At 39.6% G+C, this 10,851-nt stretch overlaps 1 long non-coding RNA gene across 1 annotated transcript; it reads left to right on the top strand.

The window, feature by feature from the left end:
• The first annotated feature begins 572 nt into the window (after positions 1-572).
• Positions 573-1,339, top strand: LOC136248338 (uncharacterized). The gene is made up of 4 exons (XR_010697751.1): positions 573-663; positions 723-779; positions 831-892; positions 949-1,339. It is a non-coding gene; the product is annotated as an uncharacterized lncRNA (long non-coding RNA).
• Positions 1,340-10,851: the final 9,512 nt, after the last annotated feature.

Below are 10,851 nucleotides of genomic sequence, written 5' to 3'. Positions count from 1 at the left end.
ACATTGTTTTCAGAAGTATAGAAAGCCAATGGGCAAATAGGAGACAACAGTTATAAAATTAATATACTTTACAGTTATAGCTAATCTGTACACTGTAAAGAAAGCGAAGCAAATAAATTTGAAGTTTTGTGCAAAGATCGAGATACTCTAATAGAGCAGTCACTACTCTAATATAACAATCGAAATTTTAATGTCATCAATTTTATTTACAATGTTTACAAATTGTAACAATGCTAGCTACTCCTTATTTTGATTTGGTATACACTTTGCCATCAAACAGGTTTACCTCAGATAGGCTAACCAATCTTTGTATGCATTGCAAAGCATACACTTTGTTAGCTAATTGCTATCAACAATGCTCTCAAATTCAAACCTAGGAGGTCTGATTTTTAAAATTTTCTCCAACTACAGTCTTAAAAACTGTATGTCCATCATTCATCCAGCTATATGCTGAAAAAAGTTATGCAAATGAATATAACTTGTGTACTAGAATTCCATTCTTATCCTCATAGTGGAATAAACACTGTTGTGCACTAAAACTTCTTGCCCCCCCTTGGCCCCCCCTGACAGTGTCTCCTAGATCCGCCTATGGTGGTTGGTATTAATGAATTGTCCACTAGCAGCAGCCGGTCCAAGTCTTCTTCTGGGCTTACTTCATCTGAAGTAAGATTGTTTGATATTTGCAGCATTGGTGTTACAACTTGATTTTGTTCCCCATGCAGGAGTCATCAGGTAGCTGGGATTAAACTCTGTGAAATACATGAAAATACAGATGAAGTGTAAGTGTGTGCACTTTAATAAAAAATATCATTGCTTTATTGTGGTATCAGAAGTTGAACATACCATCCCTTGTATATTTAATCAGTGCAGGAGTGTTTGGAAGTCACTACAGGTACTATCAGCCCAAATTCATACAAATAGTATTATTTCATTTGTTGAAACTTTTAGAGTTTTTTGGGAATGTAACTTCAAAAACAAAATGCTGGCTGGAAAAACTGTGTACATGTGTGGCGAAGTGATGAGAAAAGGATTAAAATGACAAATTGACTAAATGGGAACAGAAGACGATAGTCAGCTGTGGTGAATGTGAAGTAAAATACATGTTGTTTGGCTCACTTGCAGGAACACCAATGCTACATAACGGATTTTGAGCTGTTATAATTTGGTTTTTTTCTCTTTTGAGGCTGAAGAAGTTTTTACTTGAATATAAGCAGGCCACTTATCTTCTAAATACAGTGCAACAGTGGCCCCAGCTCTTCTACTTATGCAACTCTGTTTTACACACACAAAATCTGTTTTATTTTTCTTGTAAAAGTGTAGTACAGCCTCTTACATAAGGGATGGTGAAATCATGCGTGTTGAGGGCGGGTATGTGACGTCTGGCTTCGCCACAAACATGTGTCAACATGACCATCAAAGGGCCGCGCTTTAGAGGCTTCCCCATTGAAAATGTATGGCGAAACTTTACAGTGTCATAACGGGAGTGTCTTACAGTCGAATGAAGCGCTTTTAATATATTTTTAGCGGATCGAGAAGCGCTACGTATCGAGCAATACAGGAGCCCCATGCGATGTAGCAATCGTAAGTTATTAATCGTTTTTGAGGGTTCAGCTCAACGCGAACGTACTATATAACTATAAGTCACAATTTTAGTGGACAAGTGGAAAATTTTTGAAAATGGCAATCTCAAGACTGGATCTTGAGGTACTTTAGTCAAATCCCTGTAAACATGCAGGCACAGCACATGTATGCAATTTTGACTCTATTCTTTTCTGTGGTACAGCTTGCTATTTAGTCTGACTTTTACAACTAGCCAAATCACCATTTACAACTAGCCAAAAGTCATTTACAACTAGCCAAAAGTCATTTACAACTAGCTTTTTGGTCACAACTAGCCCCTTTTTTTAGCCCCTGGTTGGGGAGAGCCAGATTTTCTTTATTATTATCTATCTATCTATATAATAATTCTGTAACTCTTTTCCGGCACTGTCCCGTCGTTCTTGGTCGGATTCCAATCGGATCGGTACCATTCAAATCTAAAATTTGAGGCGAATCTTTTGATCCGGGATTGGTGGCGATTCGTTGAACTGCGGGAAATATCCTTTAAACCACCGTAGCTACCCGAGGAAGACACGAATGTGTCCAAAATTTTCTGGAGACCTTTATCGTGTTACCAGTCTTCCCCATCCCAGCTTACACCAGACGTTTCTCTCCCCCTGTGGACGACAGAACGAGAAACAGAAAATCGAGGCCAAAAAACTTTTAAACAAAAACTCCTCCCTGGTTTTTCCCCCGATTAGCTTCAAACTCGCTAGACCAACTACCCGTCCAAAACAATGTGTCATAAGGTGGTTTTCGTGTCTGTCATTACGTGCTAACCTTGGTTGCGAGATACTTATCACTGTCAATGGCCATTATAAGTTTACGATACGCGTGTACGGCGTTCCGGTATACACGCGTTGCCAATAGTAAATCAGGTGACGTATTGGTCTAAAAGCTTACAATGAAATAGGATCAATCACTTTTTCATGATTTAACCAATCACATCAGCGAATTTGATCATGTGATCTGGTGTGTACGCTATCATCCGACAACTAAAAAAAAATTTTTTTTATCACACCCACCAGTATAAAAGGAGAGTTTCGTAGTGGGTGTGGCAAGTCTACGAGCTATGATCGGGCTACTTGACAGTCTACAGAGGGTTCGCCGGGAATACACACTCTGCACCATGCTGTGCTGTCCACTACATGGATAGAGAAGTGTCGACACGAATATAAGCAGGTCAGGGACTACAGACAGACCTAAAACGGAGGATTACCAGCAACACCACTGTAAGGGAGAAGGAAACAGTCGTAGTAGGTGTGGAAATTTAACGAGCTATGATCACTCCAATCAGGCTACCTAACAGGAAGATTCGCCATTATGAGAGAGGAAGAACGGAAGATTACGTTCAACTACTCTAATTGAACATACATCTACCTTACCAGGCTACGAATCGTGGACAATATGTGACCGGATTTGCGAAAAGGGGTCTTCCGCACACATCCGATTTATCAACTTTGATGACTCATAACTTTTGAGTGGAAAAGGCTATTGACTTGAAATTTAGTCAAAAGTGAGCATCAACATAGCTTAGTGGATGGAAAAAGTTTCAGGTTAATGTGTTTCCTGAGCACTGAGTTATGGTTTTCTGAGTTCATAGAATTGGATGTGTGTGGAAGACACCTTTTTGCAAATCCGTTCACATATCATGAAGTGCTACTGCAGTCTTCAATGTGCAGGGAGACACAAGACACATTTTCACTCCTTGGTAACTCCACAGGGAGAGCTGAAACTTCTAGAAGCTCTATTACTTTATCTCCCTTGAACTACCCTAATCGTGATATCTACCCTAATAGAACACACACAACCTCTCTACGAACAATCAATTTTCAATCAGTCGATCTCTCTAGAGTAACCACTTTTCATATGAAGGATTCATCTTGGTAATGCACCTTGATTTGGAACGCAACATAATACAACTCTTCTCTATCCAAATCCACATGGTTGTGTTGACCTTGCTCAGTACAGCTGATTAACTTGAATACCCAGACTCAATACTGTACTGCAAACACACTTTGTCATGCAATAAGTATACATAGTACCATGACTAGGATGTAGAAATGTAGCTACAATTCAGTTACTCAAATTGACTACATAAATATACAAAATGTATGCGACAAAAGCAAGTTGAATTAGAACATAGCTCATTGTGGTGATGCATCAACTATTGGTAAATTGATCCTCATACACTTTGTTAGTTCATGCAACATCATCAAAATGAAGTTGAGTACATCCCTGCTGCTCAAAACTAATCTTTTTCATGTATGTGCATGGTTGTATTGGGACACATCTTGATACACCACCTTCATTAGAACTGTGTTCTGCATGAGTACTGCACAGATGTGCAGTAATTCCCTAACTCCACCAACATTATAACTAGATGTTAGTGCCACACATAATTGAGGAAATTATGTGTGCACATCAGTAGCTAGCATAATCATGTCTTTGTTGGTATGTAATGATGTGATTACCCTTGATCATTAGTAATGTACAAATTCACACAATAGGACATAACAATTCTCTTAGTATCACGCGCATTTTGCGCGCCTCCCTGGTTTTTCCCCGGATTAGCTTCAAACTCACTAGACCAACTACCCGTCCAAAACAATGTGTCATAAGGTGGTTTTCGTGTCTGTCATTACGTGCTAACCTTGGTTGCGAGATACTTATCACCGTCAATGGCCATTATAAGTTTACGATACGCGTGTACGGCGTTCCGGTATACACGCGTTGCCAATAGAAATCAGATGACGTATTGGTCTAAAAGCTTACAATGAAATAGGATCAATCACTTTTTCATGATTTAACCAATCACATCAGCGAATTTATCACGTGATCTGGTGTGTACGCTATCATCCGGCAACTAAAAAAAAATTTTTTTTTATCACACCCACCAGTATAAAAGGAGAGTTTCGTAGTGGGTGTGGCAAGTCTACGAGCTATGGTCGGGCTACTTGACAGTCTACAGAGGGAAGACTCACCGGGAATACACACTCTGCACCCTGCTGTGCTGTCCACTACAAGGATGGACGTCCTGAGGCCCACATCACTGTGCACTGGATGAAGTATTTGCAGACTGCGACACGAATACAAGCAGATCAGTGACTACAGATAGACTTATAATGGAGGATTACTAGCAACACCACTGCAAGGGAGAAGGAAACAGTCGTAATGGGTGTGGCAATTTAACGAGCTATGATCACTCCAATCGGGCTGCCTAACAGGAAGATTCGCCATTATGAGAGAGGAAGAACGGAAGATTACGTTCAACTACTCTAATTGAACATACATCTACCTTACCAGGCTACGAATAGTGGACAATATGTGACCGGATTTGCGAAAAGGGGTCTTCCGCACAAATCCGATTTATCTACTTTGATGACTCATAACTTTTGAGTGGAAAAGGCTATTGACTTGAAATTTAGTCAAAAGTGAGCATCAACATAGCTTAGTGGATGGAAAAAGTTTCAGGCTAATGTGTTTCTTGAGCACTGAGTTATGGTCTTCTGGGTTCATAGAATTGGATGTGTGTGGAAGACACCTTTTTGCAAATCCGGTCACATATCATGTGCAGTCTTCAATGTGCAGGGAGACACAAGATACATTTTCACTCCTTGGTAACTCCACAGGGAGAGCTGAAACTTCTAGAAGCTCTATTACTTTATCTCCCTTGAACTACCCTAATCGCGATATCTACCCTAATAGAACACACACAACCTCTCTACAAACAATCAATTTTCAATCAGTCAATCTCTCTAGAGAGTAACCACTCTTCATATGAAGGATTCATCTTGGTAATGCACCTTGATTCCGAAAGCAACAAAATACAACTCTTCTCTATCCAAATCCACATGGTTGTGTTGACCTTGCTCAGTACAGCTGATAAACTTGAATACCCATACTCAATACTGTACTGCATACACGCTTGGTCATGCGATAAGTAAACATTACAATACCATGACTAGGATGTAGAAATAGAACTACAATTCAGTTACTCAAATTGACTACATAAATACAAAATGTATGCGACAAAAGCAAGTTGAATTAGAACATAGCTCATTGTGGTGATGCATCAACCATTGGTAAATTGATCCTCATACCACACTCATACACTTTATGTTAGTTCATGCAACATCATCTAAATGAAGTTGAGTACATCCCTGCTGCTCAAAACTAATCTTTTTCATGTATGTGCATGGTTGTATTGGGACACATCTTGATACGTCACCTTCATGAGAACTGTGTTCTGCATGAGTACTGCACAGATGTGCAGAAATTCCCTAACTCCACCAACATTATAACTAGATGTTAGTGCCACACATAATTGAGGAAATTATGCGTGCACATCAGTAGCTAGCGTAATCATGTCTTTGTTGGTAGTGATGTACAAATTCACACAATAGGACATAACAATTGTCTTAGTATCACGCGCATTTTGCGCGGGTACCAGTAGTTATAATTAATTAATTAATGTACAGGACTAACTACGAAGTGCACAAACGAATACTCACCGGGGTTGTGTTAGACGATACACAAACGTCAAAATTAACTATGAGTCTTTTTCCAAGTGCTTTCGTTAATGAGTTAGGTTTTCTAATAGACGCCCTCCTTTCCAGTTCTTGACAACCGATTGAAACACACCACGCGTTAGTTACTAGGCGTTCAACTCGTTATTATTATTTACAATACAAGTATGTATTGATGGTCTGCCAACAACTTGTACTAGCAGCCAGGAAACTACTTAATTACAAAACTAATTACTTAATTACAAACTAATTACTTAATTATGAAACTAATTACTTAATTACAAAACTAATTAATTACAAATAAGAGTTAGCTAGACTTATATCACTGAGAAATTACTAGTTATTCCTAAATTATGGCAGTTTGTACATCTACAACAAAACTCTTGTTAGTTGCTGCATTTTGAAGCAGCAAACAATCACCTCTCACTGTTGATTTTTACCATTTTGGTCTTTGCAGATGGTTGTGAAGTTATAAAAGGTGTTGTAAAGGCTCTGAATGTGTTAAACAGCAACACAATAATTATTTTAGAGGCGCTTAGTACGCACCGAAGGTGCTAGTCTCGTGGCCAGCCGGGCTCGCGCTAATGCGCAAACACCGTCGGTGACAATGCTCGAGTTTCTTGGGCCGGAAGTGCTATCCAGCCAAAATATTGACTGGCCAATCAGAATCGACGAGTTGCATAATCGCATGAATGTATTGGAAGCAGACGAAAAAGGAGGTGATTTAAAGCCATTATTATTATTATTATTATTATTTAATGGGCTTGTAGATGCCAAGGCAAGCTAACTTGCCAGGCTAGGCCGCAGGCCTTTGAAGCATTTATCAGAAGTTACTCACCAAGGTTGTTCAAAATGTTTGTTGTCAAGTTGTTTTCTCCGATCTCACCTTATGAATCGTGACTCGACGTTTCACCAAAAATGAAACGCTACCCTCTACTAATACGATAAATGAAGAGATCGCATCTAGTAAACGCCCTATTCTGAGTTTTACTTTATTCCTAGCCATTTTCGAATGGTTTTTCACTGTTTTAAACCGATTACTCAACTCCTCGATTCTGATTGGCCAGCCAATATTTTGGCTGGATCGTACTTCCGGGCCCTAGAAACTCGAGCATTGTTACCAGACGGTGTTTGCGCATTAGCGCGAGCCCGGCTGGGCAAGAGACTACGAAGGTGCTGGGTGACTATTTCACAGTTAGTTTTCTTTGGTTTCAGGCGAATCAATGCTATTAAAATGTGCATATTTTCATGTGTTTTATAACCTGATCTTGGCCTGAGATTAAGTTTAGTATTTTAATCAGAAGTAGCTATGGCTGGCTCCTCCACTAGGTGAGGGGAAGGGGTTGGGGGGGGGGGGCATTTGCCCCAAATGCCCCATCCTGGATCCGCCATTGGTGCATTAAACTGATGAAATTTTACGACTCTTTGGAAATGCAATTATATTCTGTACCACACCTTTCATTTTCATGGCTAATTATAATTAAAAGGTAGCTCTGAACTGATAAAACCGCGACGTGAAATAAAATTCTGCTCTGTCCGATTATAGAGGCCTGTCGCAACACACCCAAATATTAATGGTTGTAGTTCCCCTTACCATAGATATTATATACTACGTATATACTATCTATGCCCTTACGAGTGGAGGAATGAAACAAACTATGGCTGCTTAGAAAGTACATGTATTGCCCTAACAATCAGTGGTGGTTGTGATTAATTTCATCTTTTAGTGGAGGATTGCTGGGCGGTGTCCGATAAAAGAGGTTAACTTCCGATATTAGAGGTTTTCGGACAGTCACTTTAATCGGCTATAGCAAAGCAACCACAAAAGCTTTCCCGTTCAAATTTTGATATATTGCTAGGCTAAGTATGAAGTTCATCCGTGGAAAAATTCAGATTTGGCTTGGTAGTTTCTGAGAAAAAGTGTCCGATTATAGATGGAGTCCGACAATAGATCGCTTACTCTAGTGGCATACATGGAATTTTCGCTTAGTTATCCTTGAGGTGTTGTCAAATCCCCCACTAGGGGGTGGGGACATATAGTGGGGATTTTACAACCGATTTTGTCCCAGTATGGGGAATTTGACACCACGATTTGTCAAATTCCCTGTATCCTCCCCCCCCTTGGGTGGGGCATGAAATTGACAAGTGCATAATTGAATTGAGTCCCTTACGAGGTCCCTTATCTAGCTCCAGGGCCGGCCTTAGCGTTCTTGAGGTCCTAGGCAAAATGAAAGTTGGAGGCCTCTCCTTAATTGGCAGGAAAATGGATATTATGACTAATGTCTACTTTTAAGGTCGAACTTTTTCACCCAGAGAGTGATAAATACATGGAACTCCCTGCCTGCAGAAGTTGTTTCAGCACCAACTATCTCTACTTTCAAAGCAAGTCTTGATAATTATTGGAATGACATAGGATGTGGATATGAACAAAGGCCTAGTGCTTAAACTTTATTTTTGTAACCCTGTTTGTATATCCATTAATAATAATCTAATCCAAAACAGCCAAGCTGTAAAAAAGCGTGCGGCCCTCAAAAAGGCTATGGTGAAAAAAGATGTAAAATCCAAGGTGGCGGCCAAGAAATCGCTGTGATGGTAGGTTAATGGTAAAAATTTTAATAACGACAATTCAAGTGAATTTTGTGCCAATTGACCAAGCGACACCAAAATTCACCTGAATTGTCATTATTAAATTTTTTACCATTAACCTACCATCACAGCCATTTCTTGGCTGCCACCTTGGATTTCACATCTTTTTTCACCATAGCCTTTTTGAGGGCCGCACACTTTTTTTATAGCTTGGCTGTTTTGGATTAGATTTCATTTCTTTTTGTATTTGTATGGCCGGCTTTGGGATTTTTTTAATCTATCTTTTTTTCTTTTCCACAGGAAGAAGAAAAGATGAAGTGGGTGTACTTTAAATATTTTATCAGTAAATGTACAAATTATATATATATATAATACATATATTGATTACAGAAATCTCCATGGTGGTTTCTTTGTAACTGAACACTCTACAAGGTGACTTCTTCTAGATGCTCTCTCTACAGGGTGAATTGTTTGTAGCTGATCATGAATTCTGTACAGGTGATTTGTTTGCAGTTGAGCTCTTTAGAGAATGGTTTCTTTGTAGCTGAACTCTCTACAAGGTAACTTCTTCTAACTGATTTTTCTACAGGGCAATTTGTTTGTGGCTGAATTTTCTATAGGGTGATTTCTTTGCAGCTGAACTCTCTACATGGTGGTTTCTTTGTAGCTAAACTCTCTACAAGGTAATTTTTTCTATAGCTGATCTCTCTACAGGGAGATTTGTTTGTAGCTGAACTATCTACAAGGTAACTTCTTCTAGCTGATCTCTCTACAGGGTGATTTGTTTGTAGCTGAATTCTGTACAGGTGATTTGTTTGCAGCTGAGCTCTACAAAATGGTTTCTTTGTAGCTGAACTCTCTACAAGGTAACTTCTTCTAACTGATCTTTCTACAGGGTGATTTGTTTGTAACTGAACTATCTACAAGGTAATTTCTTCTAGCTGATCTCTGATTTGTCTGTAGCTGAATTCTGTACAGGTGGTTTGTTTGCAGCTGAGCTCTTTACAGAATGGTTTCTTTGTAGCTGAACTCTCTACAAGGTAACTTTTCTAGCTGATGTCTCTACAAGGTCACTAGTTTGTAGCTGAACTCTCTACATGGTGGTTTCTTTGTAACTGAACTTCCTACAAGGTGACTTCTTCTAGCTGATCTTTCTACAGAGAGAATTGTTTGTAGCTGAACTCTCTACAAGGTAACTTCTTCTAGCTGATCTCTCTACAGAGAGAATTGTTTGTAGCTGAACTCTCTACATGATGGTTTCTTTGTAGCTGAATTCTCTGCAAGGTAATTTCTTCTATTGATCTCTCTACAGGGCGATTTTCAGCTTCTTCCCATACGCGGTTTATACCCTGTAGGCGTGAAAACATATTGGTGTTGTTTTTCGTGAATAATCGCTCATAACTCTTTGCCTGTTTATCGTATTCCAGCCAAAGTTGGTACCGAGCTGCGCCTTTATATCCCCCTTCTGTGTCCCAAATTTCAAGGCAATCAGATGTGGCGTTCGCGTTTTATAGCAGTTTTTGTAAGTGTGCGACAAGAAAAAGAAAAATAAGAAAAAAAAACGAAGAAACTGAGCCAATTTTTGAAGTCGCATATCTCGTGAACGCGTGAAGCGATTTCGTTCAAATTTGGAATGTGGAGTGCTGCAGTTGGAGGGCATGTCCACAGCAAAAATTGTCTTGTTTCATCAAGGAAGCACAGAGCTACGGAGGTGCAAAAATTGCCGTTTTCTTTCTTCCTGTCAATATACTCACAGGTGTTACGCGCCGGCTTCTTGGGCCGCACGACACACTACCGTGTGTCTTGATGAAGTAGATGGCATGGTATTCATGCCAGGATTCATGCAAATTCTTAGAAGTGCTTAGCTACCATAACATACAGTACTATGGCTGCATAGAAAGAAGCAATTGGCTCTATGAATAGTATTTTAACACATGATTTCATAGTCAGTCTAAAAGTTTGAGGTCCTTTTAATTAGAGCTAGACATGCTGCCTACTCATGCAGCCTAATGGTAGCTAAGGCCGGCTCTTGTAATTCCCTTGTGTACCTCCCTTAAGTAGCTACCTCCCTAAGTCCTATATGGTTTCTCCCTTGACTATAAATACTGAATAGGCTGTAGCAGCTATAGTAGTAGTT

This window comes from Dysidea avara, chromosome 3 (genome assembly GCF_963678975.1).
Source record: "Dysidea avara chromosome 3, odDysAvar1.4, whole genome shotgun sequence".
In the NCBI taxonomy this organism is placed as follows: domain Eukaryota; kingdom Metazoa; phylum Porifera; class Demospongiae; order Dictyoceratida; family Dysideidae; genus Dysidea; species Dysidea avara.
Note: the sequence above shows the minus strand (reverse complement) of the source record. Positions and strands in the feature narration are given on the sequence as shown.